Source organism: Liolophura sinensis, chromosome 6 (assembly GCF_032854445.1).
Source record: "Liolophura sinensis isolate JHLJ2023 chromosome 6, CUHK_Ljap_v2, whole genome shotgun sequence".
Lineage (NCBI taxonomy): Eukaryota > Metazoa > Mollusca > Polyplacophora > Chitonida > Chitonidae > Liolophura > Liolophura sinensis.
The window spans coordinates 22,125,333-22,138,845 of record NC_088300.1 but is presented as its reverse complement, the minus strand read 5'-3'; the positions used below and the strand labels follow the sequence as shown (position 1 = coordinate 22,138,845).

Below are 13,513 nucleotides of genomic sequence, written 5' to 3'. Positions count from 1 at the left end.
GCAAATAATACATTAACATCGACAGAACGGCACTCCGAGCTTATGAAGTCTTCTCGTGGGAACAAGCCGTAGCGCGAAAGAACACCATTCCGAAAATACTTCAAGGTTTTCTCGCCGACTGAATTATTAACCTGGAAGCGGAGGAATCCAATAAGATGATATCAGGAACTGGCGACAGGATACGGCACGCCAGAAATTTTGATTTATAGTACTTTTGCTTTCATGAGCCAATGTATAGACCACAGTTCATTACGCTGGTCAGTCACGTGACTATGGACAGAGTGTTGTCAGTGCATCCTTCTGCATAGAGTATACCAACACGACGCATTCTTTTCTCAGGGGAACCATCCCAGACATGCAATCGTGGTGGTTCAAAAATAATGGTAGCTGGCAGAGAGTTTGTTTGCTGAGCAGCACATATGGTTTCCCTCTTCTGCTCTGTCAATTTACGTCAGAATTTCCAAATGTTGCCTCACACACAAAAATATATATATGTTGCATTGATTTAAAATAGTTCGTGATGAATACATGTATCTATGAGAGTCTCAACAGTATGCGAGTACCAACCCAAGAAAACCCAATACGATATCAATCGATAGTCTGATAAATTTCATAACATCAATGGAAAATGAATTGAGTCGTGAGCATACAGAAATCTAAAAGTTCCAGCGCTAAATGGCTTATCAATAATTTTCCACCTGTCACCAACACGAATTCTGCCGCTATTGTGTCCGACAACAATGCGATGATCGACTGAATACAATGTCCACCTTCTCGTAAATTTGAGACTTAAACATACCTGAGATTTCAAACATGGTAATTTTGAAAGTTCTTCCTTTCGCACTCAGCATTAAGGCCTGGTGTCCGTTCACAGCTGGCGTGTAGTGTCAGGTGTCTTTGGCATGACAATGCCGTTAAGCCGCACGAAAAATATGTCAGCATTTTTCCAAGAAGCCACCGTCGTTGTATGACCGAACGAATGTAGAAAGCGACATTAAACCCGGGTAAGTAACCTTATCGTATATCTTTTCACAGCAATGGCTGATCAACATGGTCGGACCGTTCAGTCTGAAGTATCCGTCGTATAACAACTTCTCAGAGACGTGGAAATGTAACTTTAACCAGTTTTATTCCGATGCGAGTTCTACTGATAGTAACAGTCCACCTGAGCTTTCCCAGGCCAACAGTTGATATGATAATGTCATTCACACGAACGGCTGAGGAAATCGTAATGGGCAATTTGTCAACCGTCGAGAAGATTCAGGTTACACTTACATTGCAATACCGCTTCTTCTAGTACAGAGAAACTTTCTTATTGGAAATGTGAGTGTGTCTATTTATCATTATAATATAATGGTAAATAATGACAGGTACATTCTGCAGGTGTTGTTTTACCCATGTAAAGGGAAGCTTGTTAGCGAAATACATCTGATGTATCATCAAATGCATCGTTTACTATTTTTGCTGAAATACAAAGCAAAAGTCATAGTTGCATTTATATTGGAAGTGATGGTTATCAGACAGATAACAAACCTTCCAGAGCAAGTGGGTGTTATCAAACAGATAACAAACCTTACAATACTAGTGGGTGTTATCAAACAGATATCAAACCTTACAATACAAGTGGGTGTTATCAAACAGATAATAAACCTTACAATCCAAGTGAGGGTTATCAAACAGGGAACAAGCCTTACAGAGCGATTGGTGGTCATCAAACAGGTATCAAACCTTATATTCCAAGTAGGGGTTATCGTACAGATAGCAAGCCGTCCAATCCAATTGGACGTTATCAAACAGATAACAAACTTTATAGTTCAAGTGGAGGTTTATCAAACAGATAACAACCTTTATACTAAATGCGGTTGTAACAACCAAAATAACAAACCTTGTAAATGGGTTTATCAGTCAGGTCATTATTTGCATACTAACACAGTAGACTGCTGACCAGAATTCTTATTTCTCCACATTCTGGCTGCCTTGACTACTGTTACGGCACGCCATACAACGTTTGTGGACATTGCACGCTGTCATCGTTGCTCTGGTTTTACTCTCTTTGCTGTAGTCTTTGACATCACGCCGCTGGTGTTCCCTTCCAGTAACAAGTTAAAGAGTCAGGGCACTGGCTGACCGAGACTTTATGATACTATTGGGACGCTAGTCTTTAATGATGTGACAAAATGGGCAAAAAATTGCAATCCAAACATGGTCATGTAAAAAGTTACTACCATAAAGATCATGTAGTTCACAACACCTCAAGTAGAAATGGTCTATAGCTGTTCCTGCGCACAAAGAAGTATAGTGCATTCGTGCACTGGATACAGTCACGAATTAGAGTGGTACAAATGAATACAAGTGTCCTGATTAACCATGGGCCAAGAACCTTCAAAAGACACACCCTTGAGCACGATTGTTTTCGTAATGATTCTCATATTTAACAGACACAAAGTGATCCGCACTACTCTACAGTTTACATGCATGCCAAAAAGCGGTAGCTCTTCATTATGGTCGTTTTTCATTGGCCTACGTGACTATTCTGTTAATTTCCTCAAGGACGAATGTTGTTTTCTGATCGTGTGGACGTTGGTATCGTTAAATCCAACTCTGACAACTATGCTTTGTCCAACGAGAAGTGCAAGTTTAGTATCTAAAGTTACGGGGAATTGTTTAAGTGGGATCCACTGATTTTATGCCGCAGCACTGTAACAATACACATAGTTCTCTGTCAATTGCCCACTGTTGATTAGAGCGGCATGAGTCCCTAAAACACCTCTTCTTGCCTTGATGTAAATCTTTCCATTGAAGGGGCTCACAATGTAAAGTATTTTATGCATGTATGTATATAACGATTTCCTGATACATGGACCAGCATTTCAGATTGATGGTCAATAAAGCTCGGAAGGTTGAAAAGTTTCCCAGCTTTTGTGATATGTCCCTTAAGGCATGACTTATTCACACCTTTATAAAAATAATATTCCCATAAATAAAAGATTCATTGTAATTACAACAATGAACATAGTTTATGAACAACTGCTTCTTGGAAAAGCTTTCATATTTCAGCCTATTTAACCGTACGATCAAAACAGATCGTGTTGACAAGTGCGATGTGACTTCGTAGAATCTGTTAACCACTTGCTTCAAAACAAAGCACATATCCAACTGCCAAGAGCATTTGTTAGTGTTTTTTGGCACCGTGCTAGAACTACTTGCCGAAAACTATGGCTGCTATATGGAAGATGCCCCAGGGCACGGAGTAAAAGAATCCATAAACATTATGATTTATTTCTTCGCTAAAACCAAATCATTAAGAGTCCCCCAGACTTGTTTATAAGACAGACAGGCAGACAAAGTAGTCAGCACTTTCCTAATTAAAGTACAACCAAAACTCAGTGATGAAAAATAATTAAATTAACAACAGCTACATTTCACATCATTTAGCTCATTTTTGTAAAAAGACGATAACTGAACTAAAATCGAGCCAAGGAACCTCGCAGACTCACAAGATGAAGAGGGCATGGGTGTGTATGTGCGGGGGGGGGGGGGAGATAAGGTGGAGGCGATTAGGTTTTGTCGTTGATACGAAGCAGTGGCGTCCGACAGGACATGATTTGCTGTAATGCTTCTAGCGGGAGGGAAGCATGCTATAGGTCAGACGGTTTCGCCCTGAAACAGCCAGTGTTCCATTAGAAGAGAGTGTCCATTACTGGAATACAATACATGTCTGATGATGTAAAGGAAATGAAAGAGTGAAAACTGAGCTGGCAGCATTTAGCGCAATAGACAAAATAGTGCACCCCCTAAATATTATTACGATGAAGCTGCTTTATTCATTCATCCATTCATTTATTTATTTATTTATTTTATCGATGTCTTACTCCGTACTCAAGAATATTTCACTTATACGACGGAGACCAGCATTATGGACCTACTTTTAAGAAATGGACAGTAAAAGCCCAGTAAAAAGCGTGGCAGAGAAGTGTCTTAAATTTTTATGAAAAAAAATGTTACTGTGATAAGCATATTTTAAGGAAAGAATATAGTTCATTGGCACAGAGCACTAGACATAGGGTACGTTGAACGCTAAAGACAGCTAACGAGTGGAACGTCAATGTACAGTGTTCAAAGAGTTTTTCGAAATTATAAAATTCTGCACCTTGAGTAGTTGCAGTTTATCTTTTTGATCACGCTAAATATTGCAACCCTATATTGTAAAATAATTCACTCGTTTATTAACTATATGTGATAAGAATCTAAATACATGAATTGCCGGTGATTTTGTAACAGTCTATTCGGTCACAGGACAAGTTTTCTGACAGAGATATATGGTCTAGCTCGATTCATCTCGACAACGTCAGACATCGCTTGATGTGATAAGGAAATACAGCCAATAAAAAGCAGATAGTCACGACTGCCGTCTACGCGAGATTTGGTCGACTGAACGCATGCCGGAAGGGTCTCTGCCTCACGGTAAGAGTTACTTAGATGTCATCTATAGGAATCAGGCAATCGACGTCCTATTGTGCAGACACTGTGTTTTGACAGCCCATCGATAAATCTCCGAGGTATTATAGTACCTTGGTGTGTTTGCTGTGAGCACTGGAGGGAAGAGGTGGTCTGCGTGAACCCTTGACACGTCGTGGCGTAAATAAGCTGCCCTGGTATCCGTGAAGTGGGCACTTATATCTTTATCATCGAGACTGGGCAATCACAGCTGGAAGGAATCTACGTTTCGCTACAACATTCTCTCAGAGCCGAATTCACCATTTCTTTGCGAAATGTACTTTCGCACATCGATAATTCCTCTAATTCATCCTTTTTTGCGCAGTCTTACATTTACATAAATCTTATCTCCGCAAACTCAACCTAGCAACACGGAGAGGTGTACAAGGTAAGCGCTTCGCACACAAAGGCTCCCTGTGGTAATTCCATCTGCAATTGGTTTATCCACAGTCGATCAATGTGTCAGGGTCCGATTGGATCAGACAAGAGATTAGAGTAGTGGACAAGGTCTGAATTATATCGCAAAAAAATTTACTAAGAGAGTGATTCAGTACAACAATTACGAGGATGATTTCTGCAGAGTAAATGAAATATTAAAATCTGACAGAATTAAAAAAAAACATGTAATCCGTCTACTATATACCCTATGATATATTCTATCTGTCAGCGTGTGGGGGACAGCTAGAGAGATCCCGAGGGCGCACATAAATGATGTTATCAGAATGAACACCTCATAATACTATATTGTTATGACTGGGTCTTATTCCCAGAAAAAACATGGCCAAATTCACGCACAACATCTTCACGGCGGCTATGGTGTACGTGCTAACGTATATATATTTACACGTTTACTGATACACTGAAGTACTTCAGTCTTCTTTTAAGCTAATGTCCCATCTATCCTTTGATAGCACCGTTCTCAATATATTGTTTTATGTTATCGCCAGCTCCCTTCACACTAACAGAGCTAAAGATGGAGATGACCTCTGACACATCTAATACATTGTTTTCTTCATTACAGACAACACAGCTGTTGTATTTCAAACAACTTGTTTTAAAAAACTACAGAGGGAAGACAAACTTTCCAAACGTGTAAATAATTACGCCTAATAAAAAGTATTACGCCGTACTCAAGAATATTTCACTTATACTACGGCGGCCAGCATTATGGTGGGTGGAAACCCACGACCATCCGCAGGTTGCCGACAGACCTTCCCAAGTACGGCCAGAAAGGAAGCCAGCATGAGCTGGACTTCAACTTACAGCGACCGCATTAGTGAGAGACTCCTGGGTCATTACGTCGCGCTAGCGCGCTAACCAAGTCAGCCACGGAGGCCCCGCAAAGAAAGGAGGCTGAAGCAAGGCAAAGTCTTACTTACTAAGCAATATCATGAGATCACGACAATATCCAACAGTCTCGTGTGTTTATTCTATATCACAGTCATTCCACTTGTCAGGTCTCTGCCGTTCGCTTGTTTGTAAAGTATTTTGTTTGTTTGTTGGATTGATTGGGATGTACCACTGTTTTCAACATCATTCGGTCATATCATGACGGTGTCTTGTTGTGGCAGGCCGGACCCAATGCCGACATGTTCATAGTTGTTTAAACACACCAGACGGGACGCTCCACCTAGTCACATCATACTGACGCCCGACCGTCCAGTACTTGTCCTATTCCCCTTATGCTGAGTGCAAAGCGATGTAGTGCCAAGATTATCGATGTTAATGTGTAAGGTATGACTCGAGTCATTTATTTTTATTTGGTTGGTGTTTTATGCCGTACTCAAGACTATTTCACTTATACGACGGCGCCCAGCATTATGGTGGGAGGAAACCGGGCTTAGGAATCCCACGATCATCTGCCAGACCCTTGGACTTTAACCGTGCTGAGCTGCTCCTGGGTCATTGCGCACCCTAACCACCTCGGTTGTATGCAGTGTATAGGAGAGCAGAAGATGTCCAGCATCCGATGAGATTTTGTACGTCCCTGTTGGCTATAGTTAACATATTTCAGAGTCTCAAGAGAAATGTCTGACCATAAGAGTTAAGCAGTAACTGACCTCTATCAATCTCCCGACCAGCCACAGCAACAAGTACAAACTGACCGTTGCCACTGGCATAACGTGACCCGTTTTATAACACAGTTAGTGTCACTGACCGGCAGCTATCACTGATCCTTTGGTATAGAAATGTCTGTGTGAAGAACCACCCCCTTTCTACAGTTAAGAGCATGGCATGGATTAAGCTATATGTATTATTTTATGTTATTAATTTTTCTTTTTGTCGAAACACTTTTTTTATTGTAACACATAAACGCTCTAATATAATGATCTGTGCCAAATATTTAAATGTTCAGAAAATATTTTGCCGCAGGCATTCACGTTATATTTTTATGTTTAACTCTCAGCTCACAGTAAGGTCATAGTATAATGCATAACAGCCTGAAAATAACATGAGGACACGTACAATAATTCTGGTTTTGTTAGCAATCTCTCAAAGTGCTAGGATAACGAGCACAGAGCTAAAATGTTAGGATAACGAGCACAGAGCTAAAATGTTATCTGTAAATACCCAGGCGTTTGAACCTAAATAGAGAGAAGTCTCAAATGAAATAATCTTGCTGAAAAATAGAGGATTCCCAGTTGAACATTACGGTAAGTTAAAATATAAACCGTGAAGGGGACATGTCAGTATTGGTTTTCTAATAAATATTACTCCAGTTGACCTCTTAACTTGTTGAGCAGACGCAAGAGGGAATATACTAAAACGTGGTTCACATTGCTTTAAGTTCAACTGGTTATTTATCGTTTGAATGCTGTTTAAGAAAACTCGAGGATTTGATTATGGCAATAATCAACACTTCGTGCCCAGATAATCTTCTACAATTTAAAAACCACGCCATATGAGAATAGTCATGTGAATGTGGAGTACATGGTGGAAACGTGTTGGTTAGAATACATTAGATTAAACTTTGAAATTCACTAACATTTGCTAGAAATTCTGTGCAATGAACATGTCAAAACGCTGAGCGAGATGTTACGACGAAGCTTAAGTTGTTCTTTCGATATTGCCATTGTTTGGTGGTGGGTTAGCCAGCGGAATATGGTCACTTTGTACAGATCACTAAATGCTGTTCCCACAATCTGCAAAGTAAACATCAGTAATATAAATGTACCGAGACACAACAAAATGTACCCAAATACACAAAATGTACCGAATGTGTAGCAATATGTAGCAATATTCATTAGAGATCTGAAATGAACTCTGCATTTGCTAGTCTCTTGGGAATACCTGTCTATTCTCTCGTGTTAGTTTTGTAAAGGCCATCTTCCGTCCTGGAGCAATGAGCTGTCTAGCCTCGTGTTATTGTCTCGACATTCATGGCCACAGAAATTAATGCGTGTTTTTATTGACGATCTGATCTGTGCTTCCTAACGCTAGAACTGGGACCACTAACTGACAATCCAATCTCATATAACAGAGCTGATTTATCGCAGGACTTCCTGCAGACAGATACGTATTCTCTGACCTATTGTACGTGTGCTCTGTCTGTGTTATGCTGGACCCCAACACGGAAATATCTGCAAATAGCAATGGGAAAGTCTTTTGGACGATTCATTTCACAAAATCTCTTAATGTACAGCTTACGCGGCTAACTCAGTCGACTAGCAAATTCGTCTAGCCCGTTTTACAAAGAAAATATTTAGCCATCGGCTAAAGCATTTTTGTCTTAGATTTTAAAGTTAGCCCAAATTCTCTAGCCAGCTCCGGGGGTAGCTAGGGCGCAGCAAAGATGGCTTTAAAAGTGTTGTGTTTCTCGTTTATTAAGTTCATTTAAGCTCCAGATGAAAAAGATATATGTAAAAATATGAAAACGGTATAAGATGTATAGGATTCTTTTACCAGTAATACCAAGACAGGCTTGCGTGACCAATTAGTACGACACCAAGGGCTCACATAACAAAATAGTCTCACAACAGCGGCTTCCATGAACAAATAGTCTGCAGCCATTAGTTTGCATGATCAAATATAGTCGAAGGACAATTCTTTGCCTGAACAAATAGTCAGAAACCAGTGGTTTGCATGACCACATAATATGTGGTCAGCATTTTGCCTGACCAAATAATTTGCGGACAACAGTTTGCATGACCAATTGGTATGAGGAGAAGGGTTTGCATGTCCAAATAATCTGCGGACAACAGTTTGCATGACCAATTGGTATAAGATGAATGATTTGCATGACCAGATAATGCATGACTAGTTGAATTGAGGAGAATTACTTGCATGACTAAATAATCTACGAACAACAGTTTGCATGACCAGTTGGCAAGAGGAAAATAATTTCCGTGACCAAATAATCCAAGGACGATGGCTAGCGTTACCAAATGACCTGAGGACAACGGTTTGCTTGACCAAGCAGTCGGAAATAGTTTTCATGACCAGTTAGTCCGACAAGAATCGTTCGCATGACCAAATATTCTGAGGGCAACTGAATCAATATTCAGCTGAGGTACAAATGAATAAACATTCATTATCTGGTATGTGCCTTGGTTTATAGCATTGTTTAACATTATTTCTTAACTAAGGTATAAATACAGCTATACAGATTTTTTATTCCGGAAAAAGGGCGTAATGAGGTTCTGTTGTGTAATGTATGACTAGACAGTTGTCAAGACTTCCGGATGGAAGGAGGTAAGAGAAACGAGACACTACCGGTTAAACACGGGCAGCTCCTGGGGAGTATTTACGGGGCAAGGTTTTATGTGACTTTACAGCCGAAAGCGGATGATAAACACGGCCGAAATTTCTAGGAAAAGTCTTGTTAACGTCAATACGAAGTTTAGTACTTGGTTTTGTACATATGCGCTGTTTCATGCGACTCGTAGCATTTGACAAATCGCACCGTCTGATTTATGAAATATACTTGTCCTGTTGTTATTCCAAGTGTCGAATTCTACGATTCAAATCACGTCGTGTGATTGCGTAATGTGATTGCGGCTTTATGAGAACTAACCATTTCTCATGCAAGCAGTGCTTAAATCTGGAAATTCATAGTATCTGTTACTTTGGTGTCAGATTCATGACTGATCATTAGTGGCCGCTCTAATAGACTTAAACAGGTAGTTTCTAATGTATTCTTACTAATGGAGTTAGTGCCCATCATTAGAGGATAACACTGATCAAGACAAAGATAAAATACAATTTCGTCAAGTCTTACTTAATACCAGCAACACTGGAGAGGCCTTGGAGAATGCCGTGACACAAGATGCTGTTGTATAAAAGACTGAATACAGATCGATCAACTGGGCCTATGAAATTATTGGCTTTGTGTGATTTGATTGAGAAACAGAATAGATAAAATGTCACATCTGTTTAAATCAATTAACTTTTGTGACACGCTCTCTGTTTGTCAATAACCTTATTGAAACCAAGACCCTTTCCCCCTGTTCGCCTTTCGAAGATCAGAATCTGAAAATTAAGATTTCTAGGAAGATTATAACAAACGTCCAGCTATTTTCTTGCCATGTTCTCAACAAAATCTTGTTTGAGCGCTTCATTCAAATCCATGCCATCCATGGACCAGTTATTGGTATTTTGCCGGCTCAGCAGTAGAATATGTCACTATACGATTCGAGATCATTGGCGTATACATCTGCAAGACATCTTCAAGATGTATTATTATCACCTGTAAAATGTGAAAAATTATATCTATAAATATCAAAATGTGGGTATAAATTCTCCCCGTCAATCATTTATGGAAAAACGCTAGTCAAAATCAGGCCTAATGGTAAAATTAGTAACACGTGTAAAATATGCTTTTACATTTTAGCTATGAGGTTAAAGCCATGGATATGCGCAAAAAATATTTTGTCGATTTTAATTTCAAAAACACCAGCTACAAAAAATTTGACAGTCTAATTGGGCCTGAAATTCCCTGGCGTTACCGGACATTTATTGGCACCACCATGGTAGAAAGAATGTATTTTTTCCCCTTTATCTGCAGTATGATTTTAAACACTGGCGATATGGCAGGTCGCCCAAGAAATGAAGATATAAGCCGTTGTCAAGATGAATGTCCTGATTGAAATTTTTAAATCATGATTTTTTCAACTGAACTGGTAACCTTAGGCTAAGTCACTTAAGCCCGATGGCATATTTTGCCTACAGAGTAACATACAGACCAACGGGTAAACGAGGAAATATATTACAGAGGCGAAGTCGAATACTTATAGTAGTTTGAATGTGGTGAGTAAAGCTTTGTAAGTGTCTGAGAAAAGCGGTAGGGTGTGGAGACCTCCATAAGACTCTTACTAGGTTTTCAAACACGAAGGGTTATAGCCCTCACACAAAATGTCAAATTAGCATGGTCTTCGCATTTCAATTACTATTAAAGACAACACATGCTGTGATTAAATGAGAATGCTAGGGAAGTCCGAGCAAAATTGATCTGATTTATTAAAGTATAAGAAGTATTTTAAGAAGTTAGTATCAGAAATGTGACAAATTCACAGGAGACGATGTTCGAACAAACTTTCAACAAGTAACAAAAGGACGAACCAAAAAAAGACAATTGCCAAACCAAAATCACACACACACACATAGAAGGCTAAATATTTTCACCTAAACTCGTATATAAGAATTAACCAAGGTTGCGACATTACACCCTGATGTAGCCATCTGGATAATGCCACAACTTTGCGACATCTACACCCTGCTGTAGCCATCTGGTTAATGTCACAACATTGCGACATTTACACCCTGCCGTATCAATCTGGCCAGTGCCACAAGGTTGCGACATTATACCCTGCTGTAGCCATCTGGCTAATGCCACAACGTTTGTGAAATTTAATATATGAATCCAGATTACAAGAATGTTGTTGTCGAATGTGTCTAAGGCCTTCATTCAGAAAATAAGACAGACACACAACGCTGTTTCAGTTTTGAGATTCAGTACACTATACCCTGAAATCAACTCCCTAAAGACTTGCAAACCTGCAAGAGGCTTATAAGGGAGCATATAATATTTACGTATTAGTATGTATTCTAGTAGGAAATGAGCTTTGCTACAATTGCTGAATGAAGGGTGAAGCTCGCGAGAACGCCCAGTGGTAGTGATAATTCGTCTTGATGGAAGCAAGCTGAATGCATCAAAACTGATTTTTTCAAGGCACCCCTAACCTGAATTCCTCTTTTTGCATCGAATATGATGCGTATAGCGTTCTCGTGTATGTGTTATAACCCCCGAGAACATGGCATGCGATCCAGGCAGAGTGGTAACATATGTGGTAACAAATATACAAACACACAACTAGGTTTTGTCTCAACAAAAGGAATAATAAAACCTGAAACACGTAATTAACTTAGCATCCCAGGTTAACATGGATTGAAAACGTGGATTGAAAAATGGACTGCTTGCGGCAACAGATGTTTGAACGTAATGATAGCATTAGGATAAAATGCAGACCATAACATAAAAGGTTATAAACAGTGGTAAAATAATGAGAACGAGATGCCGAGACGTGTGGGTAGTTGCCATGGTGATCATCAAGTAAATATGATGTATTATCCTCTAGACGCGAAAACCAGTCCTTTGTCAGAAAGCATCAACTTCTAATTTCGTTCCCATGGTGACACATTTGTTAGCGTACTCATTTTTGCTTTGTATATTTGTCGTCCGTAAAATCAGACACATTACGTATTTTGATAAATAGGTTTTGGTTTTGAATGGCAACTTTACCAAGCTTACCACATAGGGAGAAAATGCAAGTGTGGGTGATGGAATGGGGGAGTGTGGGGGGGGGGAGTGTACCGGTGTTCTTTTAAGAGGATTCCGGAAAGGATTCCTTTGCCAAGCGGGTGAATAATAGAAGTAACACTGTACAACAGGCATGTATGTACCCTAGTCTGCCCCGAGCCACAGAACCCAATGCGTTATAACAAAAGTGTGAGGCTTATCATATGTTGATGAAGCAATTAAACCTTCTTGAAATGGATGTAGCCTGCAAAGAGATCCATATTACTCAGCATCCGTCGCAATTCACTATGCATTGTTGAAATCAAAATGACGATGTAGTGGACAATGTCTTGAGAAGTGGCATGGAGTATAATCTAAGATATTGTATACCTTATGTAATTTTCTATATTCGATGATACTGACTCTACTGCAATTACATCACATTATCACTACACATAAAACTTTACTAAATCACGTGGGAGGCTGAAAACCTGATACAACCTATAAATGAACATTATGTTACTCATATGGTTTTACTCTGTTATTACAGCTGTTTAATAATTAAACTACGTATCGGCATTCCCCATGCGGTTATTTGCTTGCCCGTGGATTATGTTAACTATGTCTTTGTTACATTTCACATTCGAGGGATAGTATATGGTAGCATACGCTCAGCTTGCTCAATTCGTAGGCACCAAAGTAGCCAGTACAACTCCATGAATATTTCATCCATCCAAAGAGAATGAATATTAAACAGTGGATATGAATTAAAACGTCAGGAGTATCGAAATTTGGACTGAATATGGACATGGAGGCTCCTGTCTGAGAGCCATTCCTGCCATATAATTTCCGAGTAGAAGTAGCACTTTTTTCCAGAAAAGCCTTCCCGGCAAATAATATCTGAGTAGACCTCGCAGTTCCTTCCAGGAAACCCTTCTTGGCATATAATTTCTAGATAGACCATGCAGTTCTTACCAGAAAACCCTTCCTGGCATGTCATTTTTGAGTAGGCATGGCAGGTCTTTCCAGAAAATCCTGCCTGATAAATAATTTCTGACTAGATATCATCGTTCCTTCCAGAAAATCCTTCCTGACAAATATTTTCTGGTTTGGCCTGAAGGGTCCAACCGGAGATGGCTTTTTAAGCACTGCAAAGGATTTCAGAATTGGAACGATCATTCTGACTGGTTACCTGACATGTAGTTTATAGCCATAAGACATAATTCGGATGTGATCCAACAGGGCTTTATGTTATGTATTTAAGGATGTTACCATCGCTAT

The 13,513-nt window shown here is 39.6% G+C and overlaps 1 protein-coding gene across 3 annotated transcripts in view; it reads right to left on the bottom strand.

Annotated features, from left to right (window-relative positions):
* Positions 1 to 13,513, bottom strand: part of LOC135468739 (neuroglobin-like) — a 103,805-nt gene that overhangs the window by 27,857 nt on the left and 62,435 nt on the right. The window lies entirely within an intron of this gene.